General features: G+C 48.9%; 3 non-coding genes and 1 pseudogene across 3 annotated transcripts; 1 reads left to right on the top strand and 3 right to left on the bottom strand.

Annotated features, from left to right (window-relative positions):
- Positions 1–990: 990 nt before the first annotated feature.
- On the bottom strand, positions 991–2771 carry LOC147879333 (18S ribosomal RNA; annotated as a pseudogene).
- A 4923-nt stretch (positions 2772–7694) lies between these two features.
- On the bottom strand, positions 7695–7768 carry TRNAD-GUC (transfer RNA aspartic acid (anticodon GUC)). The gene has a single exon. It is a non-coding gene; the product is annotated as a tRNA-Asp (tRNA).
- A 912-nt stretch (positions 7769–8680) lies between these two features.
- TRNAV-UAC (transfer RNA valine (anticodon UAC)) lies at positions 8681–8753 on the bottom strand. Its single transcript has one exon. It is a non-coding gene; the product is annotated as a tRNA-Val (tRNA).
- An 8672-nt stretch (positions 8754–17425) lies between these two features.
- On the top strand, positions 17426–17508 carry TRNAC-GCA (transfer RNA cysteine (anticodon GCA)). Its single transcript has one exon. It is a non-coding gene; the product is annotated as a tRNA-Cys (tRNA).
- Positions 17509–17950: the final 442 nt, after the last annotated feature.

Here is a 17950-nt window from a genome sequence, read left to right on the forward strand (position 1 = left end):
CCAGGTTTACCTTTTCGGTGATCTCGGTTACGGTGAGTTCCCACTTGATCCCAACTCGTGTCAATAGGGGCAGGATAGGCTGAAGGCCTCGGCGTGAATTTGGAAGCGGGGTTTGCCACAGGGGGGCGAGAGCCCAGTCTATAGCTTCCATCAACTCATCGAACGGCGGTCCGAATTGCACCAAAGGCCTCGCTACCGATTGCATATCCGGCAGGGTGGCGTCACGGATAACAAAAAGGGTTTCCGAGAGCTCACTGAGATCGCCTGGCCCCGGGCGGCCGGGGAAGTTTCTTAGCGTGCCCATGTGTTCGGCGAAGTCGTCCTGTAGAATCCTCAATTTTCCCTTGATACTCGTCGCCATTTGCTCTGTAATCATTCTTCCGTTTCCAGGCATGTCTTGTGGTGTTGGTTATTAAAGCTGGGGATATTCATGGCAGTTTAAGGCTATCCCGGAATCGAACCCGTGGAATGGTGCCGAGGGAAAGTCGATGGTGTGCCAACATGATTCAACCGTTCAACTTGCCGGGGAGTGCGAGCCAACGCTCCCCCAACAGATACGATAGTGCGAGCCCAACTTCTTGGTGGGTGCGGCGAGCCTTTGCCGCATCCACTAGAATACGCAATTCCGAAATTCCTTCCCGGAATCGATGCCTTTCCGCGGTGGGTACGCCAAAGAAAGCAAGATTGAATTTCCATTCCTTGGACAATTCTCAGTGGATTTGCACTCCATGGTCCAATTGCGGATTCTATATACGAAATTTCCATTCTCAGTGGATTTGCACGTGGCTCCCTAAAGGAAAGTGCCCACTTCTGCCCGGCCAAAGTAATCTGCCGTCCTGGGAAAGTGCATTTCTTGTTAGCCCGAATCTGCCTAACTTTCCCCGCGCATAGCGCTTTCTCCTCGCGCATAGCGCCCGGCCATTTACCCAACGAATTGACTTTACCGACGTTAGTACAGTTAATGGAGGGACGCTGGCGCCTTCCTTTAGGATTCCCTCCAGCCACAGGTTCCCCTACGACTACCATGTTACGACTTCACCCCAGTCACTGACCCAACCGTGGTATGCGCCAAGAAGACCACCAATACCAAAGTGGGCCACACTCAACTAGGCGTGGAACACTTTAGTAATGGGTGATCCCTGGTCGATGCTTCGGGCGAAACCAATTCCCAGGGTGTGACGGGCGGTGTGTACGGGGCCCGGGTACATATTCACCGCGGCATGCTGATCCGCGATTACTAGCGATTCCAACTTTATGTTCTCGAGTTGCAGAGAACAATCCGAACTGAGGCAATCTTTCTGGATTCGCTCCGCCTTACGGCCTTGCTTCCTATTGTAATTGCCATTGTAGCACGTGTGTAGCCCAGCCCATAAGGGCCATGCGGACTTGACGTCATCCCCACCTTCCTCCATAGTAGAACTACGGGCAGTCTTTTGTGAGTGCAACATCGGCACAGAGGGAGTGTCATCAATCCCGGCCTAAGACTGAACACAGATTCATGGGCCCAGGTACCGGCTCACTTACCATCCATTACCGGGTGGCTCGCTCGTCGGAACCGTTCGCCGGAAGCCCATGTTCTATGTTCCTGCTTTAGGGGGTGAATGATGACATTGATCCTTTGAGAGCAGCATGTCTTAGCAACACAAAACGAGGGTTTCGCTCGTTATAGGAGTTAACCAAAAACGTCTCACGACACGAGCTGACGACAGCCATGCAGCACCTGTATGAATTTTCGTTTCATCCCGTTAAGGACAAGCACACTTGTTCATATGTCAAGTGTTCATACGTCAAGTGTTCATATGTCAAGGGCTGGTAAGGTTTTGCGCGTTGTATCGAATTAAACCACATGCTCCACCGCTTGTGCAGGCCCCCGTCAATTCCTTTGAGTTTCAGTCTTGCGACCGTACTCCCCAGGCGGAGTGTTTAACGCGTTAGCTGAGCCCCCGATCCGCAGACCAAGGACGAACACTCATCGTTTACGGCATGGACTACCAGGGTATCTAATCCTGTTTGCTCCCCAAGCTTTCGCACCCCAGCGTCAGTAGAGACCCAGAAAGCTGCCTTCGCTATTTCGGCGTTCCTTCGTATATCTCCGGATTTTATCCCTACACACGAAATTCCACTCCCCTCTATCTCACTCGAGTGAATTGGTTTTGAAAGCATTCCGCCAGTTGAGCTGGCGCCTTTGACTCTCAACCTGATTCACTGCCTACGTGCCCTTTACGCCCAGTCATTCCGAATAACACTTGCCCCCCCCGTCTTACCGCGGCTGCTGGCACGGAGTTAGCCGGGGCTTCTTCCTCGAGTCTTGTCACAATCGCGCACCCGACGAAAGAGCTTTACAAGCGGCATTGCCCTTCCTCGCTAACGCGACGTTTTTCACTCACTCACGCGATATTGCTGGATCAGGCTTTCGCCCATTGTCCAATATTCCCCACTGCTGCCTCCCCACGGAGTCTGGGCCGTGTCTCAGTCCCAGTGTGGCTGATCGTCCGAAAAGATCAGCTAAGCATCTGCGGCTTGGTCAGCCTTTACCCAACCAACTACCTAATACTACGCAGGCTCATCAAACAGCGCTTTAACGCTTTATCGAAGCTTTTTCGCTTTCGTTTATTCGGGATTTGGCCCAAACTGTTTGGCAGATTCCCACGCGTTACGCACCCGTTCGCCACTTTGTTTTCAACTGTTCCATGAAGGGACGAAAACAACGTTCGACTTGCATGTGTTAAGCATATCGCTAGCGTTCATTCTGAGCCAGGATCAAACTCGGTTTTTTGGTTAAAAACGCGGAAACGAGATATTTTCTGAGTTTCCGGATAGTTTTTGCAGATTCAAGGAAATACTTGAAGACGGAGGGGATACTGGACGGTTCCTCCTCCACGCGGGAAGGGAAGGGAAGGGAAGGGAAGGGAAGGGAAGGGAAGGGAAGGGAAGGGAAGGGCGTGAAGACCTTTCTTCGAGTATTTATTCTTTCATTGATCCAGTTCAACTCTCTCTGAGCCGAACCCTATTCAATGATGATGTGATTTGGGGTTCGGAGGTTCGATAGAAACTGCTCCATGATACAAAGCCATACTTGCTTTGCATCGCCCAAACCACACTCCATGTTATGAACTTCTGTATATGCCCGACGACTCGTCTCAAGGTTTCATTTTGAAGTTCTTGTTCGAATTCCATAAGCCTGAGGCATTGCTTATAGTGAGCTTTCAGGCGCTTAGCAGGCTTCCCTTCACGTTATCCCGGTGGACCGTATTCAGTGAACAAAAGAAAGTATTTCTATGAAATTTTTCGGTTTCTTTTGCCTTTGGCTCCCAACTCCGGATGCAAGACTCGAACTTGCGGCCCATGGATTAACAGTCCACTGCTCTACCGACTGAGCTAATCCAGAACCAATATGGATGTATCCCTTCATGGAGGAGGAGACACGGGGCAGGGCCTCCCGAAGAGGATGCGATCAGTAGTCCATCGGGGAACCGCTCCGCTGATGAACCCTCGTCCTCCTCGAGGGTAGATCTAGGCGATCACTTACGGGCCGTTGTGTTGCCGGCGGGATGCGGGGATTTGAGCGGGATTTTCGGGGAGGCACCACCACTTTCAGCGTATGCTCGAAAACCCACGGTTGGAATTGGAAGTCGTCACAACAAGCCTTGCAGTCATAATGAACGGAAGTCGGATTCGAACTAACTAGAAAGGGTGGTGAGTCGGGCAGCCTGAGGCCTTCCCGCTGTGATTTCGGCAGACCTTTATCTTCCTTCCGGTCGAAATCTCCTGGAATCTCTTCGAGGAACCGAGAACGCAGAACCAGAAAACCCTAATGATTCATGCCAAGCGAGACGATTAATCTTACTTTACGTTGATCTTCGAGAGAATGAAAGAATTCTACCCGTAATGGAAGCGAAAGCAACAATCATTTCTTATTATTATACGATAACGTCGGTGACTGATACGGAATATTCGACGATGAATTTTGGATCGAATCGGAGCTTGCTTGCTTTTCGGGTGGAAAAATGGCATGCATGCATTCTATAAGGTGGGAAAATGGCAGGATTTGGAATTCGGAAAAGAAATGGCTCGGGAAATGGCGGGAAAATCGCTTGCTTTTCGGGTGGCTCTTCCGGATCAATCACGAGTCGAAACATGGTTAGGGCACTGATGTGTCTCGAGCTGATTCCGAATGCCGTCAATAGAAATCTCGTAGCATTCCCCAATTTTCTTGACGATCAACAAATGAAGGGAGAAATCTTTTCCATATTCGTAATAGCCGTCGCAGCTGCCGAAGCTGCTATTGGGTTATCCATTGCTTCGGTTATCCAGCGGAATAGAAGATCGACTCGTATCGATCAATTCGATTGGTTAAAATGGTAATTGATTCAGGTGCCATTTCCGTGGGTGATTCAGTATTGAATGAAATAATACACATGTATTGCATCCAACTGGTAGTACTATTTTTTCCCCCCAATAATTCGATTTCCGTTCCAAAAAATTATGTCATACCTACCTGAATCCCTACCTACCCCGGGGAACCATTGGAATCGTTTCGTACCGTTCTTCCCCGTATTGCAGAATTCATTCATTTTATTAGGGGAATGGGGGGGTTCCACCTTACCATCCCACGGAATGTCTGTGTGGTTACACCTCTCCTTCACGCGTGAACCGGATCAAATGCTCGCTTCCAGCCTTGGCAGCTCGGTTCCGGACGAATGATTCGGACGATGGGCGGGCAGAACAGAGTTTTTTTCTAGGGGCCTAGAACTTATGAACTTATCCAGGTTTCCCAGCCCAGAAGGGACCCCGGATTTTGGCTCTGTGCCTCGTAGCCTCGATTAGCCACGCATCAGCGGATTCAGTGGAAGGAGCTTGCCCATCGTTGAGCACTCTCGTTCTTGTGGAGTGGCTTTCAGTGGGATGAGCAGATGGTTTTGGCTGATCTAGCGGGTTCGCGTCATAACCAATCGGGGAACCCAATCATTTGAAGGCAAGAAGGCCAGCGTACGAGCAGGGAAAGTAGCACTCGTTGGAGGCGTTTGACCTGTAGACCCCGCGTTCTTGTTGTCGGGTTCCCGCGCGCGAAAACGCTAGCCTTCATGAGAGGAGAGAGGGGAAATTGGGTCAATAAAAATGTTATGGCACTTTTAGCAACGGCAAGGGCTAGCAGGAAAACTTGAGGGCAACAACACTTTTTTTTGGGTTGGGAAAGTGGCTCTTCCCCGACAGACTTCGAATCTGTTCCATGGGAATGAACAACAGCTTTCCGCTTCTTTTTCTTCCCCTCGATCCCAATCCTCTTTCGATTATTGCTGGCAGCATTCCGGGGAAGCGATCACGAATAAGATGATGAAGCTAGGCTTTGCAGGCAGGAAGAAACAGGAAGCGGTTCCCCTGCCGATGGAGGATTCATGTTGCCGGAATTGAGTATTAGAAGGATCAGCTAGGCAAAGCGGTTCCCCTGGGTTCCCGATGGAGGAGTAATTAAGCCTCCATCTCGAGTGGCGCCGTTGAAGAACCTAACCTTCTTGAACCCATTTTTCTAAACCTTTGCCAGAAGCGGAACCTAAAGCTTCTCCCGGAACCTAAAGCTTTTCCCGGAACCTAAAGCTTTTCCCGGAACCTAAAGCTTTTCCATCTGCTTTTCCCTTCATGGAAGCGCTCTGCTTTTCCCTTGCTTCTCCCCTGCACTCACCTAAAGCAGGAAACTTCTACCGAACAGGAAACTGAAGCAAAGCATATAGGTGTAACCTATCTCCTGATGAGGAAAGAAACCGGCCAGCAGGAACCTTCTCCCTCGGCACAAGTCCAGAAATGCGGTTAGCCCTTTTCTTTTGCCAGCCTTTAAACTGCCATAAATATCAAGAACGGACGGGGAAGAGCAACGGAATATAAGTACGATTTACGCGCGAATTGATTTTATTTGCTATTTCAATCTCTAGTGTTTCGAGTTCGGAATGAATATCAGTATATAACGAGGAGGTATTAGTAGCTGTTCGTCTAGTGGGTTTTGTTTCCCCCAGTTAAAAGACTTTAAGTGACATTTTCGGAGCGACTTTTAGGGCAAGAGGCGAAGCTATTTAAACAGATTCATAGCATTTTCCCAGTTCTTAGGAAGCTCTGTGGTCTGAGTTCGAGGAATAGCATGAATTACTACTATTCAGTTTGCGTTCAAGTACGCAAATGGTTGCGGAATCATTTCTAAATGGGATGGTAGAGCGTCGTGCACCGTTGCACGAATAAACAGTATAAGCTCCGTCGTGCCAGGAAATGGAACTTTAGTCGAAAGCACTGTTAGCTATTTGAGAGCATCCCCGCCTCCGAGAATGAGACGAGACAGTGAGTCGCTTCCGCTTTCCAGTTGGTGACGAATTCGGCGGCTTTTCCAGTGGGACAAAACATCAGCCCACACTGATCCAACCAAGCATGGTTTTCTTGGAAGGGGAGGAAAGAGGATTATAGGAGTTGGCTGACACTTCAGAAGGGAAGGGGGGGTTAACAAAAGAAAGCCATGGGGGAAATTGCGGCGAAAGGAGCTCAGGTCCACGAAACCTATGCGGATGCATACGATGACGCTGCCCATGAAACTGAAGTAGCAGAATCTGCCCGCGGATCAGGAGGAGCTCTCCGCGGCTGCTGAGATGGATGATAATCCTTCGGCCCTGTTTTTCCTTTCACGGTTACCTCGCCGCTGGGTGTTTTTAAGGACTTAGCCATTCTACTTGTGGTAGGACTTTCGGTGGTGAAATCCCTGTCTGAATTATCGAATAAAAGTCGAGTCGATTCTTCTCGGTTTTCGTGCATCGGGCTTAGGAATATGTCTATTTGCCAATAAAGTGGCTGGTTATACTTTAGTCACATTTTCCAGTGTTGCTCGGACTATGTTACCCATGATGGGTATTCCGTTACTAGCACATCCCGCTCCTCCTCCGATAGTATTCGCATCAACCGGCCCAGAACCAGGTGTAGCTATTTGAGAAGTTCATGTTCTTAATCTTCCGATTTGTAAAAACTCAAATGATCTATAAACTCCCATTTCAGGTTTGGTGAGAAAATCACCAAACCGCAAAAAAACACAACTTTAGGTTGAGGAACGGGGTTTCGGTATAGATGGAATAATCGTTTCGTTTCTCACGAAGGACATATTCGTGCTCAGCGAGAAAGCTTCCCCCGATCCCTCTGAATCCATTCAAATTTTCGATATCGAATCTCCCTTTTTTTTTGCGGTGCAATTTTTTGCCACACCTCCAATGACAGGTTGTACTTGTCGAAACAGCCTAACCAACTCTCCCAATCATTCGCATTCAAATCCCAAAGTTGTTCGGAAAGTCCCTGCGTCGTAGCGAAATTCTTAATATGTTCATCGATACTATACCCACGTACAATCCCGTCAGTTCTGTTATCGAGACATCCCACGGAGTCGCCCTTTTCCCTGTCATTCCTCCCTAATTAGTAAATTTCGAAGGTTCCCTCCCTTCTTTCGGATAATAACCACGCTTCGGAGCATCGTTGCACGGATAATTCCCATCTTCCGGAGCATCATCCCGATTCCCATTCTCCTTCCATCCCTCCCGGACGGAATTTGGCGGGGTGGACCATCGGAGGGAGAATAACTCGTGTCATTACTAAATTTTAGAAAATTCGAGAAGCAGTCAAGACTGGGTTTTTCCCAGAGACGTTGCTTGTAGGAAATCTGATTCAAGTTTCACCGGGAAAAACGGGATTTGAACCCGCGACTTCTGGCGTGACAGACCAGCACTCTAACCAACTAAGCTATTTTCCCAAACGTCATGAATCATCGTAGATTCTTCATCGGGATCTTTCCACTCGGCACGGCTATGCCAGTAGAGATCCGAAGGTTGAAACTATATCTTCCGCCTGAACGAGGCTTTCGAGGAAAATGAAGTGAGTGGCCGCCGTGGCGGGCCCGCGCAGCGCCGGGCGGGGGCTAGGGCTCCCTGCTTCGCACCTGAAGGCGGTGGCAGTAGGAAGGTTGGTCAACCCGTGGTCTTGTCGCATTTCGAGGGCCTCGTAGTAGTAATGGCACAATCTGCAAGTTCGGATCGGTTTTTAGGCGAAGCCAGCCGCCCCCCGGCCTTTACTCGCTATGCAGCAAGCGGAGCCACGCCCTGCCGCTCGCCCAACGCTTTTCAATTGAATTGAAAGGTCCACAGATTTCATGACCATCTAGTAGTTTGAATTGTACCATAAACCAAGAAAACGCCATGCGACAGCGCACCTTCTTTTTCTTCGGTTTCCAAGAAAGAAAGAATTGCTCGTTTTTCACGTTCTCTGCGAACCTTGCCTCCATCTGTCAAGCTTTTAGTGGTTCCACACCTGCGATGCAGTCCGAAGGAGAAATCGCAGGTGTGGATGAATTACACAAAGCGTCTGCTGCGCTCGTGTAGCCAATGGAGCTGCAGTGAAGCTTTGTGAGAAGAAAGTGGCGGGCAGCCATCCACGACACGAAGTGGATGGCTGCCTGCCACTTTCCTCCGTCTCATTCAACTGTGATAACGTTTTTTGCAAGTATTATTCAGCTTTTTCTTCTTCGTCATGCGGATAAAGCGGGCTCGCTCCTTCTGCCCCTTCCGGGATTCCCGTGGTTGTACCACCATCAATCAAATTAGTGGATTTGAAAACCATACGCCGGATTCAATTCATAATTACAGTGTTTGGTTTGGAAAACCAACCTTGGGTAATAACGGACTCGAACCGCTGACTCTCTCGGTGTAAACGAGGCACTCTACCAACTGAGCTAATTACCCTCTGCAGGGGGCTCACAGCCCTCCCTTTCCTTCTACGGTGCCTACCGGCCCGTATCGAGTCCCCCCTCGGGCAAGGTCCTCTCGTCCCCCCGGCCCTCTTGCTTGGAATTGCCAGATCATCAACTATCAAAGAGCACACCATGAGTGGTGCGTTTCTCGATGGTGTTCTTCCATTGATCGCTCGACGCTTTATCTTACTACATATCCCTACCGGTAATTCATCGCTTTGTGCCCTGAGTCGCTGCGCCATTGAAGTGCATCCATCCCTCGGCCTTTTAGTTAGAGCGAAGTGGTGGATAAGTGGCCTGGCTTCCGGTTGAAGAAGAGGGCCGCGAGATTCCCTTCCCCGATTCCCGAGAGAAATGGCGTGCGGGGCGCGAAACGCGCTCCGGAAAGAGATAACCCTCGAAGCGAAGCGCGCAAAAGCGCTTCTCCGGAGATAAAGCGCTGAGTTGCTGGGGTTCCCGTTAGGGAACCAACAAGTACCCCCATTTCCAAAACAAGAAATGGCGGAAATGGAGAAACGGCCAAATCTTAGGCAAAGGAAGGAAAATCTTTCGGAATTGACCGTCCTTCCCTCCCGTCCGGCACAAGAGATGGAGGAGCTAAAAGCGGAAAAGATATCCCAAGGGCGAACCGCCTCCGATTTGTTGTTATGGCCCGGATGGCCGGCCGGAGGTAGCCTAGAGAGGTGCCCTTAGCCACCCAAATGATACGCACTTTTGCTACGCCAGTATCTCGAACTTGTACGACTGGGGGAAATAAGAATAGGCGGCTGAGGCCCATTTGTCCTTGGTTACCTCTACTAGGGCCCTGTCGAACCGGGCAATAGCTGGTCCTTGTATATCTTTCTGGACCTTCCCAGCGCTATGTGCCCCATATCCAGTATGATACTTGTCTGTGGTAAAGAAACGCAACCTCTTCGTACCGAGCTAGGTAATCAGGAGAAAAGGGATTCGAACCCTTAACCTTTGGTTTTGGAGACCATTGTTCTACCATTGGAACTATTCTCCTGAAGCGGAAGAAAAAGGTCAAATCAGTCGTGGCTCCATTATAATACGCAAATTTATAGATCAATACAGATCGCTCTGTTTTCATGATTGACTAGCACAGATAACAATAATCCGATTTCGCAATAATCCTAGTCCAACAGGGGGAAGAGCACATTCTATACGTTTTTCTCTGGCTCTCTCGGCTTTAATCCCGAGATATTTCATCTTGTGCCGGTAGGGAGCAGAGATGCTGGAGTATCAGAGATCGACCCAGCCAAGTCGGATAGCCCTTTAGCTTCTGCTGGGGCGAATTATTCATCCAATTTGGTCATTTCTTTCAGCCATTCGGGTCAATAAATAAGCAATTTCTTCATGAAATTAGAATTTTATTGGCAAACAAATGGTTTGAATTCATTCGCTCAGCGTCGATTGCCTCTGCTTCGTGTCCCCCCATTTGGATTCGACAAAGCCAAACAACCCATTTCATTCAAAAAGGCATTCTTTCTTATCATGTTTTATTCGGAGAGCCAACAAACAATTTTTCTTATTTCGCCTCGAAGTGATCGACCATTCCCATTATTTTGGCAAACAAACCCTACGATCTCAGTCGCTTTCAGCTCCCTCGATCATTAGGCGGGGGGTAGGTCGAGCAAAGATCTCCCAGCAGCATCCAATCTCAATGCCTTCATTCGATGTTGCTTTCAGCTCCATCTCGTATTGGACCTTCGGTCTTCGACCTCAGACCAGCTTCTAACTCCCTTGCTGCCCTTCGGCCAGCTCATCAAAGAAAGAAGCTATCGTGCCAAGTGCCTTCGATGTCGCGCGTAATCTATCAGGGGTCGGTCGATCTTCGATCTTCCAGGATCTCTCTCGTCAAGCGGGTTCGAGGTGCTCGGCTCATTAGCCATTGTTTATGAAACAGATAGAGAACCCGAAAACCCAACTATTCCCTATTCTCTTCGGCCTTAGAAGCACCTTCTAGCCAATCTAGCAAATCAAGAATCTAATCCGCTCGATGCGAAGTGGGAGTTGATCATTAATATTATGATGCTCCCGAGTAAGCTTCAACTGCCGCTGGTCCGGAGTTAGAACTAGCCGTTTCTCGAAAGAGATTTGACAAGTTAAAAAAGCCCGCAAGGTCTCTCCCGACAACTGTCCCGTCTTTTTAGGCGTTTACCAGCCGAATTGGATGGTCCCATTCGGAACTACCTCTGATCGACGCAGCCAGGCGAACCACCCTTACGGGCGTTCGGACCCTTTCCCTTCGCCATCCACACCAGCCATAGAGCCTGCCCAACGATCGTTGCTCTACCTCTGGCCGTAGCCCCCGGAGACCGGTTGACTCTAGGAACCTATCACCGTGAGCATGATAGCAAGACTCCGTTTATTTGTCATGTTTTCTTCTTCGTAGTTGATCAAGAGGGTGGAAATCTGAATAACCTTGTCAGTAGTTTTTCGTTCCCTACCCCTCTCTAGCCTTCAGGAGGAGTTAGTGGTTGCCGTGGATTAGACCACTACCCTTCTAGAATACACAATTCCCAGACGCTTCTCGTGTATTCTCTTCAGGGATTATCCCTGCCTTCGGTTCGTCAATTCTGAACTGCACTCCCTGCAGCCTTATTTTCTTGCCCATCTCAAGGGACACGTGGATTTCGATATTGACGTGCGGAACACATAAACATGCCAACCCTTCTTCTCCGAACTGAACCGGATGCCAACCGCCGATTCTCATCCTCCCCCCCTACCCCCATCCGAGCCTTTCCTGCTCTTTCTGGGTGACCCAAGGCTTGATGCCAGATGATGCCTCATCTAGCACCCGTGGACCCCGTATCGGTGCGGAAACCTCATCCCAGATGCGGAACATAGTTCCATACCTTTGACTGACTGTTTTTCACAGCCCTCGGATAATCCGGTGATGTGGGAACGACATTAATCGCTTTCCACCACACCGACACGTCGTAGTGTCCCCTTTCCATTATCTCTACCAGTCTCGGTGAGAGATAGTCAGTCCATTGTCTTACCCAGGACGAAAGGACGTACTTCTCCCGTCCCGGACCCATTCGTTGAGATGAGTATCGGTATGTTCCGGAAGTCAACCTTCCACTCTTCCCAACGCCTAATGGCCGCCAAGAAGCGCTTGATGTGATGCGTCACGTGGTCTTGTCTGACCAATAGACAGCCACCACTGCAACGGGATCGGAAAAGGTCCCGACGGTGAATGCATCATTATTTTGTGCCGAAGCCAACGCCCGTGTCTGGGGGGCTTAACAAGCACCTTATACCCGGCTCCGAATAGTCGATAAGTTTCGGCTATCCGTACCTCACGGTACTCCCGGAGCCTCTCCACCAGTGGGGATAAAGTTATCGCCGATGATCTACGGACGGCGGTTATCCACTTAGGAGAGATAGGCGACACATCAATGTTCCGCCAAATAAATCGTTTGGCAGATTCGTAAGAACCATTATTAGATATTTGGCTCCTACTCGAATTGATAGTGACATCTATACGGGGCATAATCAACGATATATATTCGCCACCCGGCGGCCACCTATTACTGGGTCGTCTCCCAGTACACCAGAATTTCTGAAGATCCTATTATAACCGGATCTCCTGGCTGCGATTCGGACCACCATATGGTGGCACAAAGAAAAGCAAGGCCAAGACGAGTAAGCCCCAAGAGGCTGACCAATCTCGAAACTCCATCCTTTCGGATAGGTTTTGGTTACCACTTCGCCGCCAGAACCGCGAGCGTCTATCCCCCGGTGGGCAGAAGTCGCGAACGGGACCTCAAACGAGGTACCCCGGATCCAAGCTTCCCAACCTTGGGCTAAGTGTTCTCCAAAGAACGATTCCAGCCTCGCGCTTTGCAGGCGAAACGGAAATCTATCTGTTGCTGCTGAGAGGTTCCCTTCGGCCAGGTGAGGGGTTAGACCAAACACCCGACATAGAGATCCCCGACCGTCCGCCGATACCAGATTTGAACAGATTCCTACCTTTTCGGGGTTGGGGGAGGGACCCTCGGTTCGGGTTGGTCCGGGCTAAGCGCCATCGGTTCCCCGGAAGAACCCCATGGAATTAGAGATGGGAAAAATGAGGCTCTGGCAGCAGCCTTTGGCAGCAAGATTTTGTATTTGCCTATTCTCGCGTATCCTTTTGATAGTCTTCCGAAAATCCATAGCATTCTGAAAGTGATTGGGTTGAAAAACGAAGAGAACCCCTTCCAAGCAAGGGAAAAGCGGGTGCCGCAACGCGGGCAAGAAGCTCGGGAAGCGGCTGTAGCGCAGGAAGGAAAGGGGCTCCCGTGCATACGGGCTATGCTCATGCATTCGAAGCTCCCGTGCATACGGGCTATGCTCATGCATTCGAAACTTCCAAGCAAGCGCGGAAAAGGTGGCAACGCGGAAAACGCCAAGCGTTCTCTGCCCAAACACCACAAACTGTCATGAATATCAAAGACGGAAAGATAATGGACAGAAACAAATACGTCGGCATCAGGATCTAAAATTCGTCGTCAAATAGGAGAAAATGTTCGGCATAAAAGACTCAATCCGAGAAAGAGAGCCCTTATTCGGGAGTGGGGATTTCCCCTTATTCGGAGGGAGAGGCTTCTGAAAAAATCATGGAAAAGAGGGAAATCTGGGAATTTGGCCGACCTAATTTTGGGGTTTCCCTCCTTTCGAAAGGAGCTCCGGAAAAAACCATCCAAAAGACGAAAATCTGAAGATTTCTCCGAAAAATCACATACTTCGTGAAAGTCGTCCCCCTCTTACGGATTACTCATGAAGGGAAAGATGTAAAAGCTCAAACCGTTACTAAAAACTATTAAAGGGAAACACATCAATCTTCTACCCTTTCTAGAAAAAAGATCGGACGTTATTCCGGTTCGTATTCCCTCTCGTGAACATATTTTATAAGCCAGGTAGCCAACAAGTCATAAACATATTTATGCCAATCCCAAAATAGTCAATATTCCTGGTTCTACAGTACCCTGCGGTGATCCCACACCTATTAAAGAAGCTTCTTGAGATCCTATCAAACCAGACATAGCATGGTATAAAGAAAAGAGGGAACGAATTAGAAAATCGACAGAATAACTGAAATAAAGAAAATGATCTCCTTCGAGACTTCCCTCCTATCTCTCTATTTATAAAGATTCTTCCCATTATCCTTTCAGTCATAAAGGTTATTGGATACCTGAAAAGTATCCCCTCTTCCATTATGAGAGGAAAAAAACTTCTCCTTTTTATTTTCATTATCTGGACTATTATTATCCACACTATTCGGAGGTCGAGTATGAAAAACCCAATGCTGTGGTATTCCCTGAACCTCACTATAATTCTATAAAATCTCCCCATAGAAATGAAATAGAGAGACACTGCCTTCCCCAGAACAGAAGGAAGAAATGGCTATTCAATATCGTAAATCATTGGCGGAGCAATCGAATAGCTAACTCCTACTGTTCTCTTTTGATATGTATATGATCAGTATCACGTATGTAATACATATCTCAACTCATACGTAATATATTATTTGCCTTAATCGCTGGCAAGGCGGCTATTCGCCTCAAACGCCGCCGGCGAGGCAAACGCCTTGCGCTTTTTTCTCCGGGAATAAGGCTGCTAGGCAGGCGAGCTTAAGCTCAGCTATAGGTACCATCCTACCTCCTGATGAGGTATATAACAGTTAGAAAATACTCAATATACCTTATGCCTTTTTGCCTGCGCGTAGCGCTTACCCGACAAAAACAAAGAAAGGGGCGGGCGCGCCTTTAGCCTTTGCCATTGGACGAGTCTCACAAGGCTAGGCCAATACGCTCACCATCAAATTCCAGATCCCGAGGCTGAAGGGCGCACAGGTCTCTTCGTCCTGCATCCAAACACTGGAGACAATTCGATCATCAACCGACCGGTCTCCGTAGCTTCGATGTGGGATCTTCTTGGCTTGCAGGCTAGCAAGTAGTTCGCAAAGCGAACGAAGTGGAAGGCTTACTTTGAGCCTTCCACTTTCTAGGCTTCGCCGTATTATTTAACCATCCCATTCGGCGAAGTAAAGGCTGGAATGACTACCTCACCGTTAAGATGGTTTGAGGTGTTGATCCGGTTAACACTTCGCTAAGGGTTGAGGACTTGTTTCAACCAAGGCCTTGGGCAAGGATCGCTTGCTTCGGTCGCTGCGCTTCGCCGGCTTTCTTTGATGATCGATGAATTCCTGCCAGGTTGATGAAGTCCCTGCCGTTGGTTGGTTGGATTATACGAAGCAGGAAGGATGTGGCGGGGCAAAGCTGGATTCGCAGATTATGGAATTTGTTTGGAAGATACTGCCTTCTTGCATGATCTTTTTGATGGCGGAATTCTTATGAAATTCGGAAACCTCGGCCCAACCGGAACCCTCCGGCCACAACCCGAGAAACTGATAAACGTCAGGAACAAAACCCGAGTGGCCGTAGGACGTAATTCTGCAAGCGGAAAAAGGGACTCGAACCCTCAACTTCAGCCTTGGCAAGGCTATACTCTACCATTAAGCTATTTCCGCCAGCGGAACCAGAGCCGGGTGCGGAGCGGAGAAAGCGCTATAGCTTTCTCCGCGGCTTCGTTGTGGATTGGAACCACTGACTTGAAACTTTGATGACTTATCGACGTTCCTTTGTTGATCGATAGGCGGGGCGCTGCGCGCTTCCCTGTGAAAACGCTACGCGTTGTTTTCGACCCATGCTTGGAAAGATTCGAACTCTCAACCCCCAAATCCGTAGTTTGGTGCTCTATCCAATTGAGCTACAAGCACTTTGGTTAGCGAAACGAACAAAGGCTAAGACGGTCGGAAGACCTTCTGCGCTTCGCGTTTCCCCGGTCAGAGAAAAAAGCCCAAACTGTTTGGCAGATTCCCACGCGTTACGCACCCGTTCGCCACTTTGTTTCCAACTGTTCTCACGTGGGGCATTTGACAAGACAAGCAAAGGCGGGGCGGATCCTGCCGGTGGTACACTTCTGTTTGGGGGGTGGGGGGGGCCCCACCAAGCAGAAAACGCTTCGCTTCACCGAATCCAAACCACTTTTTTTTGCCTAAGAAGAAGGCAAAGCCAACCACCAAGGGGGGGAACCGGCTTTGCGGTTGGTGGCCCCGTAAGGACGAAAACAACGTTCGACTTGCATGTGTTAAGCATATCGCTAGCGTTCATTCTGAGCCAGGATCAAGGGTTTTGGGGGATTTTGCCATCTAAGCAATAACTTACGACGAGCCCCGGGGGGGCCGAAGGGGATAGCGTAGATCATACGCTACCCCGACGACCCCGCTACTAATGTAGGCGATTCATGCTTTCACTGCTGGCAAAAGCCAAACGGCCCCGGTCCGCCCACCATGCTGCTAGCGGACACTTCGCCGCAGCTGAAAATTCTCTCACTAGCAGGAACACACATAAAAATTCCGCTGCGAATCTTGGTTGTGCTCGCAGCAGGCTTCTGGTGCTTAAAAAAAGTTTCAAAAAGGCCCATCTCTAACGAATAATCGGTCAATAAATGCCACATACCAGCATTAAGCCCAAAATTGGAGAATGGCTAGCGCCACCAAATGACCATTCAATTGTACGGAAGGTGCAAAACCGAGGCAGGCAAGACGGGTTCGAACCGCAAACGTTCGGCTTTCAGCCGATCGATTTACCAATTTTAATCTATCTCGCTTTTTTTCATGGGAAAAAGGGTCGGGCCCCATCAAAACCCTCCCTCATCATTGTCGGCATAAATTCATTCCCCTCTCGGGAATTAAATTAAAGGGTGTTTGTGATTCGTTTTTTCGAATGTTTAGTGACAAACAGCACGAGTGTGCATGAGGGTCCGGGCTGTCAACCACGTCTCCCGATAATTCTCAGTACATATGGCAGAAAACGCCTTTCACATATCGGGGTCGGAATGGGATCGGGTGTTCCGCGTCTTACTAGGATGCCCGGACGGAACGAACACGCTTGATTAATGAACAAAAGAGTGCTAACGACAAAAGCACCGAACAGAGAAAGTGCAAATACAGCTGGTACTTAGCCTTTGATTGTTCGATCGCTACCAACCCCACAAGGAGGTCATCAATTCGCAGGTGGTTATTAAGTAAAAGGTGTAATATGAATGGCTACGCTTTTTCGAATATTCATGGATTATTATACGATAATCTTCGTTTGCTTTTTTACTGCGAGATTGGTAACGAAAATTCGTTACCGCTATTCAGACTTGACTCCCGATCTCTTCAATGCCGCCCAGCCGACGGCCGAAATAACTGACATACAGATATGGAAGTATACATATGTCTATGTCACCCCCAGTGGCTGCTTGTTCAGAACGCGCGTTTATCAGTGTTCGCGGCGGTCCGGTTGTAGTATATAAGGAATGGAGACTAAAAAGTTAATTAATTAAAAGGTACCCATCTTTCCCATTCTTTCTTCGCGAAGTGGTTAGTAATGTACAGCATTCTCAGCTCAGTTGGATAGAGCAACAACCTTCTAAGTTGAAGGTCACAGGTTCGAGTCCTGTAGGATGCAGAAAGTGCACATTGGATCATATACCGTTGGGGAATGCCTCTACTTGTTTGATTCCTCGAACTTCTACTTGTTTGATTAGTCCATTGGAACGGGTTAGGACGTGTGGATTGACCGATTTATCAATGTCTCGCGATCTCGGCTCAGAAGGTCGAAGCTTACTGGGAGAGTGGCCGAGTGGTTAAAAGCGACAGACTGCAAATCTGTTGAAGGTTTTCTACGTAGGTTCGAATCCTGCCTCTCCCAATGCCGAAGCAAATTAGGAAAGAGAAGCGAAGCAACCGAAGAATGAGAGGGGAGCGGGGAGGGAAGCTCGAACATCCAATATCTAACCAGCCAGCCCCGGCCAGCCCTTATTTGATTGACCAAGTGAAAGAAATTGCGGAGGAGGATCCTATGATTCCTATTACTGAGTGAAGCGAGGAAGTTTGATCGCTGTCATCCCGCGAACGCGAATGTCTGGTCTCTAATGTTGTAACTACTTGATATCCCTCATGCCTCAGTTCGACCACACCTAGCGGACGAACTCTCTTCGTTCGATTCCCCGATGGTGCCGGTGGTTGTCGGAGTGCCCCAAAGTCGAGTTGTCTTTCTTGCGTTGTAAATTGCCCGCATTTGGTTTCTGTTCTGGTTTGAATGACCTTTAGAATAGAATAGAATAGAATAGAATAGAATAGAATAGAATAGA

The sequence above is a fragment of the Dipteris shenzhenensis genome, unplaced genomic scaffold (genome assembly GCF_047967505.1).
Source record: "Dipteris shenzhenensis isolate YYH24624 ecotype China unplaced genomic scaffold, Dip_SZ_1.0 scaf0044, whole genome shotgun sequence".
Taxonomy (NCBI): domain Eukaryota; kingdom Viridiplantae; phylum Streptophyta; class Polypodiopsida; order Gleicheniales; family Dipteridaceae; genus Dipteris; species Dipteris shenzhenensis.